Here is a 10,751-nt window from a genome sequence, read left to right on the forward strand (position 1 = left end):
TCTACCATGACTTCAGTAAATACGGGATTATGATTGGTTAATCAAAGTCATTTAGAGGTTTATAATCACGTTATATACCTCTGATATCCCAACACAGTAGGCTATGTATTTAAAAAAACAAATCTTAATAACGCGGTTATGGTAAAATGGAGATAGACACAGTAACAACACAATATGTTTATCTCCTAATTACACTGCTCAATAGGCAGTGAATATATAAAAGATTAAACAAAGACACCGCTTTTACTTCATGACAACCGGAAGGGTTTGGACCGTATAAACAACTTGCACTCAAGTTACAGACTGATTACTTCTATGATTGACAGATTTTATTAGAAGCGACAAAACCAATTCTACAAAAGCATAGTCGATTGTACAATTCTAATTATATCATGAGTACATATTTGTTTCAGCAGGATTACAGCTGTACGATGTAGTTTGTAAAGAATCGAGAAGACAAGACAACCATTACCCTGTTAATAAAGACATGACAAAATAACCCTGCATAGATATATTTTGGTTGAATTCATCATAATCTGTTGCACATGTTCCATGCCAAAGGTGATCCATATTCATCCCTAAACTTGACTCGGCTGCCAAAGAAGCTGTTTGTGGTGGCAACCTGCATAAATCCACGACAATCACTTATGTTTAATATTAACGTGATGATTGGCTCGTGGAATGCAGCCTGCTGGAATATCAGTGGCAACGGAGTCATCCTAAAATATCAGAAAATCGACGTATTTCAGCGAAAGGCGAGTCGGAGAAACTGCTCATTGTCTGACTCAGTTGTCATGGTGTATCTTTGACTTAATTGTATCTATTATAGACTAGGTATTATCAAGTTTCATAAGTTGTGATGCTGGTTCAGTTTACCGGTGAGAGACAAAGTTGTGATAATGATCCAATACTGAACTGTTACAATTCTAGATAGTTCTCAGGAACCAATTCACTCCAACCAGTTGAAGGTCATTTGAATTATTTTTCAGCGCCAATGGCTTTAGAGTTGAAACACTATGTCTGAATTCATCTCAATTCTGAATGAAGACTCTTTTACGACGGGTGCCAGGTGCTGTGCTCAGCAATATTTTAGCTGTTTGAAACCTTTAAAAATCACCTTTTGGCCGGACGATCCAGTGACTGAGCCAATTTTGTTGAGTTCGTGCAAATGTTATCGACTTGGTCACAGCGTCTGACCACGAGATCTTTAAGGTGGCTTCGTACAGTTCAATCATCACAGCTTGCATGGCAGTGAGTGAGTGAGTATAAATAGCCACAGAAATACGTTGACTAAAACAAGTCAAACATTGATAACAGATAAAGTTAGAATTATATACAATCTGTCGACAAAGGTCAGTTATGGCATACCACAAATATAAATTAAATACTAGTACGTAACTTTAAGATAGATCGCCAACAACTGAAGGTAGATGACATGCTTAGTGACAGGCATTTGAATTTCATTATACACATGCAAACGTGAATAGTTTAAGGCGCTTGGCGACTACAATTACGCTATACTTAAATGAGCAATTATTTTCTGCACTATCTTACCTTTCATCACCATGATCATTTCATTCTTGTAACCACTGTTAATGTTGGCCAGGTAGTCGGAGAACAGGTCTTGCTGCTTAGTAACATTCTTCAAGTAGTTGGGATCAGGGTAGCCACCACGATTTGGGTCCTCAGGCCACTATTTAAGGAACATGCACAAAATACCATGGCTGAATATCTGAGTACAACATTGTCAATCTTTTATGCGAAAAACAAACCTCAGCAATTATTACGATATCCTCTGGCCAATGTATAAGTTATATCGAGGAAATTAATAATGGTCTACATAAACAATTCTAAATATGTTTCAAACACATAAATTCCCAAAGAAAAAGAATATAAAACTGTCCAATCCCAATCTCGGGATGAACAACATTTTTAGTTTTTTGAAAAACTGTTACATAACTCATGTAATATCTACGCTAATCAATGTCAGTCTGATTTCTATACTTTTAAATAACTGGCAGCCTGGCCATTTGAAACCATGTTTAAAGTAACTGTCTCTATATTTCTTTCTCAATTCAATATTTAAGTTGATTCAGAAGATATTGGAATATAATATGTTCTTTAATAAATTAATGTGTGAGAGGTAAAAAAATAAATTTCGGTAGTCTCACATTTTGGAAGAGACGATCATTTAAATCCCTGTTCATCCAGCGCCCACTGTCTGTCCGAATGCTTCGACAACTTTGTAGCAGGAATTCCTGTTCCAAACCATTGTGTTTGCTCCATCTGTCACGTTCATAGCGGACATGACCTCCCTTTGCCATCCACTGAGGATAGATCGTCACAGCTGTGCTACTGAACACCTCATCTACTGACAGTGCCAACATGAAAATGGCAAGTGTACTAATCATCGTCACTCGTGTCTCCAGAGACAGAATGTGTTCTGCTATGAAGTGACCCACCATGAGTGATTTATAGTACAAAACATATTCACTGCTTATCAGTGGCCTTCAAAAAAAGCGTTCCAGAAACCAATATATGATAAGCAAAGACCGACTTTCACTTTACAGGTTGGACTGTTCACAGAGGACGTAAGTGTATCAAGGCAACTGTCGGAGAGTCAAGGCCACGGAATACTTTCTTCACACTATACATCAAAATTGAAAGCCGAATACATAGCTGTGACCATACTTGTATCTCTGTCACATAATTATATTTTTCGGAAAAAATATAAAAATATATCTCGAAATTATTATGCTTTAAACTGTCATGGTTAATTATATTATTATCCAGCTAGGGTCAATGCAGGTAGCAAAAGTAATGCAAGTCCCCATGGTTCCTAGTATGGTGATCTACCTTCAGTTGTTGGCGATCTATAGCCTATTTATATATTGTGCTGTGCCTTAAAGTTAAAATGTTTTAGATTTAATTACTAGTTTTACATGTATATCTGTGATATTCTAGTTGTTTTACAGTCCTTCGTCGGCAGGTTTTTATAATATCTGTATATATATTCTATTTAAATGTCAAATGTTCTCGTCACGAAATGGCTGAAATATTGCCGATGTGACGTTAAATATTAACTCACTCACTCACTAATTATATTATTATGTGTTATTTATGTTACAGCTCAGCTAAATGTTTAATATTGTCGGTATTGTATTGCTTCACAATGGCAGAAATATAGAAAAGCCAGATGTTTGTTTTCATATCACATGTGATTTCTGCAGGTAACGATGTCCTGTGGTACTCAACTAAAGGCATTTAGCTTTTGAACCACAAGAAAGCATCTGAGGGTTATCCTGTGTTAAGCTGTAACCACGCAAAAAGCCGACGTGTAGCAATTGGACAAAATTGTACTGATCTCCAATGAATCGTGCAGGTGACATGCAGGTGACAACAATCGCTCACCATACAAAGAATTTAAAATATTAATAGAAATAAACGCTTCAGGTGAATTATTCTGTTCATTATGAATATTGTTGTGTCAATAATACAAAATTAATAATGGAAAATCCATGTCAAACACTGCTTCGAGTCAGCTGCTTTTAACGGCTTGTATTATTGTGAGAGAACGGAAATGAAAAACATGAGCATTGTTCCAGAAATGTGTACAGGGTAGGCTTAGGGCAAGGATATTTACATGTTTACAACCATTTTCTTCCAATCTTGAATTTTTCATATCCTCCTAAGTGTTGTGTATTTTGGCAGCAAAGTGATTGTCAGATGCTTACCGGTATGTGGGTCTTTTATCCTGGACTGAGCAGAGGGTTGAAGAAGAAAAGCATGATTTACGAGAACACAATACATATAAATTGTCTCTGTGTAGCAGGGAAATTGAATTAGTAATACAATTTGCAAAACTGACTGTAAACAAAAACATTTAGCTGATCTATAACAGAAATAACACATAATAATATCATTAACCAAGATAGTCTAACGCATACTAATTTCAAGATAAATTTTATATATTTTCCGAAAAATATAATTATGTGAGATACAAGTATGGTCACCGCTTTGTATTCGGCTTTCAATTTTGATGTATAGGGTGACGAATGTATTCCGTGGCCTTGACTCTCCAACAGTTGTGTTAGTACACTAGCGTCTTGCGTGAACAGTACAGCAATGACGCAGAGTTTACCCTGCAGCCCAACCTGTAAAGTGAAATTCGGTCTCTGGTTATCATATATTGGTTTCTAGAACTCCGTTTAAGGGTCAATGATATTAAATGATTGCTGAGGTGGTTTGTTTTCACATAAACGATTGTTGTATTCAGTTATTCAGACATGGTATTTTGTGCGAATGTATTATAAAGTGACCGGAGGACCAAAACTGTGGTGGCAACCCTGATCCCAACTACCTGAAGAATATTTCTTAGCAGCAAAAACTATTCTCCGACTACCTATCCATTGTGAATATACATAAATATCTTTTACCTCACCATTACAATTTAGGAGGTATACGGGCGGAAGTCTTTCTTGCGGTGTTGAATGGATTAAAATTGAACAAATAAATCTTTGTCGGTATACCGGTACATCATAAACGTATCGCGATACGTAATTGTTACAATGTCGTATTGCGGTTTACCGGTATACCGGTAATACCGTGCAGCCCTACTGACCAACATTAATAGTGGTTCTAAGACGCTTAGCGCTTAGAACAATCGAAAAAAAAATACATTATCAGACAATAAAGGTATAGTTTTTTGATGACGTAACAATTGAATGACGTTATCCCGTCACTGCGCCATTCTAGTGTGCCCCCTCGTAATCGAACCATTTTACATTACGTCACAGTGTAAGCGACGTCACGATGCATGTCAGTTGTCACCGCCTCGTACAGCCTCCTACAGTAAACTACTGCGTTGCTTCCCGTTTCTTGGTTTGCAGTTGCTTCACTCACCTAACATCACTGGTGGAAACATTACGTTTATGTTTTCTGACGTTTTAAATGTCTCAATTCGACTCGCAAGTTTTCAGCGACACGGTAACGTTCGCAATGTTTACATTCCCACAATGCAATCGTGGAATGTCGCCAGACTACTCAGCTTCGTCTGGATGTACTGATCTAAACATACGTTGGTAGTAGAAATACGACGTTCACATGGTTTACGTTAATCACAGATGTAATTAAAATACTTTAGAGAAGATATTTAATCCGAACGTAAACCGTCATGAAACTGTTTATCATTTGTTTTTCTGGTAACGTTCGTCTTAACGTAGGGGGGCAGACACATCAATAGAGCAGCGCGCCAGTTAGCCCTGTGCGAGGATTCTTAATTTAGGTCACCGACACCGCCGTTTGTTTTCTGCCTTAAATTAATCGTAATTATCCTTAGAAAGTATTAAATTTGGCATCTTAGAAAAGAAATACAGTTCGCTCTACCACCATGTATAGTGTAATAAAACACACTTTCTCCCTGAACTATTATGACTTTAAAGCAATCGGACGCAAGCGTCCTCGTGCTTTAACTATAATAGTTCAGGGCAAAAGTGTGTTTTATTACACTATACATGGTGGTAGAGCGAACTGTATTTCTCAATTATAAGAATGGAACGATCATGGTGATGAAATGTAAGATTGTGCAGAAAAATAATCGCTCATTTAAGAATAACTGTATATGCCTAACGCCTAAAAGGTATTCACATTTGCATGTTTATCGTGGAGTTCATATTGCCTATCCCCAAGCATGGTCATTTACCTTCTTTTGACGGCGATCTATTATTTGTATGTTATGTTACTGTATGTATGTCTGTGATACGGTAGTTGTTTTACTGTCTTGTCGACATATTGTATAATCTGACTTTATCTGCTATCAGTTTTATTCAACGGTATGGCTGTGACTATAAATGCTCACCCACTCACTGACAAGCAAGCTGTGATGACTGAAGTGTCAAAAGCCACCAGAAAGATCTCGTAGTCAGACGCTTTGACTCAGTTGATTTGCATATGCACGAGCTCCGAGAAATTGGTTCAATCACTGGATCGTCCGGCCAAGAGGTTACTTTTAAAGCTTGAAACAGCTGGAATATTACTGAGTACAGCACCTGGCACCCGTCGTGAAAGAAAGAGTCTTAATTCAGAATGGAGTTGAATTCAGACATATTGGTTCAACCCTGAAAACATTGGTGCTGGAGTATAATTCAAACGACCTTCAACTGGTTGGAGTAAATTGGTTCATGAGAACCAGTATTGGACCATTATCACAACTTATAAAACATGATGATACCTAGTCTAGAATACATACAATTAAGTTAGATACACTGTACCAATTGAGTCAGGCAATGAGAAGTTTGGTGGTATTCTGATATATTCTAGGGAGGTTCCATTGCCACTGATATCCCAGCAGGCTCCTTTCCTCGAGCGATTCTTCAGATTAATATTGAACATAAGTGATCATGCTCCGATTCATGCAGTTTGTACATATGACTGTCACCACAAACAGCTTCTTTGGCGGCCGAGTCAAGCTCAGGAGTGAATATGTATCCCTTTCGGAGTTATTTCAGACTCAATTGTACACATGTGAAATAGTAAGTCCAGTTACTGAATGCTGCATTTCTCGTCACTGTTTCTACAACCTGTCACTTCTACAATTGTCATGTTCCATCAGTGGAATATGTGCAACAGATTATGATGAAAGAAACAAAATATATCTATGCAAGGTTATCACTTTTAAATCGTCAAAGAAAGCCAACGCGTCTTGTGGACGTTTTCGAGTTTTGGTATAATTTCACATCAGTGTACTCTTTCGTCAGAAATGCCAGCCAATTTGATGGACAGGAACGAACCGTGTCTCCACTAGCAGTGTCCAGGTCTTTCAATAACGAAACGTACGTTCTTCTTCACAGCTATTCTCAAATGTCACAGACCATCAAGCTCGACTGGATCAAACCAACCACGGGCGAAGCTACCTGCATCACAATCAAGGACAACTGGAGTCCAGCCATGACCTTAAACGAACCCTTCGACATCGGGAAAATTTAACGAAAGGTTTATCTTCCTATCGAGGCAATATGTCGCTGTACATTCAAGAGCTTTCGTTCGGTCAGATACCATAGGAAGGACACTCGTTTCGTATAAATAGTATGTAATGAGACCTCGTGTAGTATTCTCTATATATGAAAGTATTTTTAATGAGGACAATTGGAAGGAAACCCAGTGAAACATTGTACTGAGGCGAAGAGTCGCCGTTTGGATATACCATTTGGTCTTTACCCCGATAACGCGGGTTTCACTCCGGACATACATGTCGGCGCCAGGAATGGAAGTAATTTCCTTTGTCTCAAACAGTGATACCCTAACTGCTTTCTAGCACAAAGACGCACACACATTTTCTACGTTAAACGACAGTTTTAAATTGTTGCATTTTAGTTAATATATCGTCTGTTAACAAAACGAATGTGCACAAGTTGGACAAATTGTTTTCATTCGACAAGATACACTAGGTATCTAACGCCTACGAAATACGTAATAGTCGTGTTTCTACCGAGTTTCATTGTACATGCTATCTGGAGCGACTGTAAACCAGACAACTACTGTTACACCGTCAGAGGTAGTTTAGTGCATGTTGCCTTTGGTAATACAATCCCGACAGGATTAATTGATTAACGCTGCAACGGGAGACGTCTACGGCGGCAGCAGCAGCATCATTTACAAATATCATTATGGCTACAGGCGCCATGGTAGCGTCGGAGGATGAACCACGAGTATCACATTTTAAAGATGCCTTTCAATGTAAAATACATGCAAATGTAAACCAATCAAACGTTTACTCAGAAACACCTTTCTCAGCATGACTGCGAAATGAGACAAGGGTTAAAACATAATTACTATTTTACTGTAAAAGTATTTTATAACAATGATTCACGTTAGATCACATCAGCGTTCACGTATATACATACTCACAATAACGTACTTAACGTACATATATAGCTACAGCTATAATAACGTATCTGAGATACATTTGGATAAAAACATATTTAAAATTTGTAAATGCGCATCTACAGTCAAGAAGGTTTTTAACACACAACACTGTAAACTAAATGCAACAAAAGAACGAGTTGCTTCACTGACCCTCACAGTGTGTATTGTTTCACAAAGCTTCAGTGTGGCACCAATCAATTAGATTTCCCAGGAGGATCTGCTTAATCAGCATCCTGACGTTACGACAACTGTCACTGTCCTCTTCAAACAGAATTTAAGGACAGGTCACTAATTCTTCTTGGTGCAAATACGTTTATGGCTACACCAGGTCTGTTCCTATTGTCCGGGTGTCAATATTTGTGCACAATGAACTTACTTTTTGTATGCTTTTTGACAAAAGAAGTTGACACACCTAATATTGAAAATTGAAGAACGCTAGAATTTTCTCCAGCCTCTGAATGTTGTGGAAATCACGTTAATTTCAACCATGACTGCGCCTACGTCATGCCACGGCTTACAGAAAATCAGCGTCACCACGCCATAGGTAAGCTGGAGACTGGAATGGCCCAAAATGAGGTGGCCAGACATAGTGGTGTCCACCGAAACACGATATCATCTCTATGGAGACGTTTTCAACATAATGGGAACGCGAGAGGTTTTCCTCGGACCGGCCGTCCACGCGTGACGTGATGTCAGCAAGACATCGAAGGAATCGATTCCATACTGGCAGTTTGACTGCTCGGGCCATTCTTGCCTTATGTCCAATCAGTTCCAGGACTGTACAGAACCGACTGATGGAGCACAGCATCCGGCCCAGACGGCCTGCAATACGTCACCGAAAGTCAAGTCTTGCTTGGTGCGGACAGCATCTACGGTACAGGAGACAAGATTCGGATGGTGTTTTGTTAACTGACGAGTCGAGATTCAACTGGACAGCTCAGATGGCAGGGCGAGGGTGTACAGACGGCGGGGTGAACGCTATGCTGACGCGTGCGTGGTTCAACGTCGGCCACTATACCTGAAAACCTAAAGTTATATTTATCTCTTGATACTATGAATTGAGCTCAAGACAACAGGTAATTCGACATGTCGTGAAATTTGTGATATAAAGTTCTCTGAATAGTGAGTGAGTTAATATTTAACGTCACATCGGCAATATTTCAGCCATATCGTGACGAGAACAATTAATGATTATATCATATATCAATAAAATTAGAAATTAAAACCTGTTGACGAAGAACAGTACTAGCGTATCACAGATATCCATTTAAAACTAGTAATTAAATCTAAAACATGTTAATTAAATGACAAGACAATGTAAAAACAGGCTATAGATTGTCAACAACTGACGGTAAATCACAATAATATGAGTGAGTGAGAGAGTGAGTTAAAATTTTACATTGCATCGGCAATATTACAGCCATATAGCGATGAAAACAAGGTAATCAATTAAAAAATATCTGTCAACAAAGGACAGTAAAACCAACAAGACTATCACAGATAGATATGTTTAATTCTAGTAATTAAATCTAAAATACTTTAACTATAGGGGACATCACAATATAAACATAGGCTATAGATCGCCAACAACTGAAGGTAGATGACCATACTAGGGTCCATGGGGACTTACAGTACTTTTGCTACCTGCATGGACAGTTCTCCGAATACTCATGATACACTCAAGTGAGTGAGAGTGTTAATATTTAACGTCACATCGGCAATATGTCAGCCATATTGTGATGAAAACAATTTATACAATAATAAGTAAAAACATTTTGAAGATTAAAATCTGTCGACGATGGACAGTAAAAATACTAGAGAATCACAGATTCAGAAAAACTAGCGAGCAAAGCTAAAACATTCTAATTAAAGAAGACAATACAGTATAAAACACGGGCTATAGATCGCCAACAACTGAAGGGAGATCACCATACTAGGAACTGATACACTTAAGATAAAACAGACACTTATATGTGCATGGTATGGATGGGTATCATGTAATCACAGCGGACACAGCATGAACGTTTTTAATATTCTATTTCCTAATTGTACCTTGTCTTTGTGAATTCTTAATCCGACTGAAGCAACATATATTCAGACTTTTAATAATACTCATGACAATTATAGATTTTATTTTACCAGAATTTATTACATATGTTAGTACATTTCATTAGTAACGTTTTAGAACATATTAATTCAGATTTGCTTGACTGTGCCATAGACAAAAATGAAACAAAATATTTCAAATGTCGCGTCTTCTCAATTTTTTCTGGCCATGTGTTTCCAACTTGGATGAACTAGTCCCAACACAAGGGTCAGTTCCCCAACAACGTCGAATCCAAACAGGGCAACTTCAATACAAATAGTTGTCAGACTACATATTTCCCTCTCGTGCCCATATTTGCGGTCGTTAGTAGCTTTATTTGAAAAACAACCACAACACTTCCCCCACATGACAGATATATGCAGATGCCGGTTTCATAAACCAGTATACAGACATATTATACAGTAACATGACTTATGGTATATCCTCAGTTGCTAACAAAAGGACTTTTCATTATGAGAGTGAGAGGTGAAACTAGCACAATGGTCTAAAATAAATTTTTTTTCTAAATCTGTTATTTAGAGATAAGGCAATGTTATCGTCTCAACCAAACGAAAAAATATATGTCAAAAACAGCCTATTGATAACACTGTTCAAAATAGCCAAAATGACCCAAATAATATACAAGTCAGGAATCATGCGATGATGGCGCCCTTGAGAAGTGTCTGATATATTATATGCCACACTACACACAGATAAGAAATGACTATAAAGTGACGATAAA

Source organism: Haliotis rubra, unplaced genomic scaffold (assembly GCF_003918875.1).
Source record: "Haliotis rubra isolate DU_JTF1 unplaced genomic scaffold, ASM391887v1 Scf1371, whole genome shotgun sequence".
NCBI lineage: Eukaryota > Metazoa > Mollusca > Gastropoda > Lepetellida > Haliotidae > Haliotis > Haliotis rubra.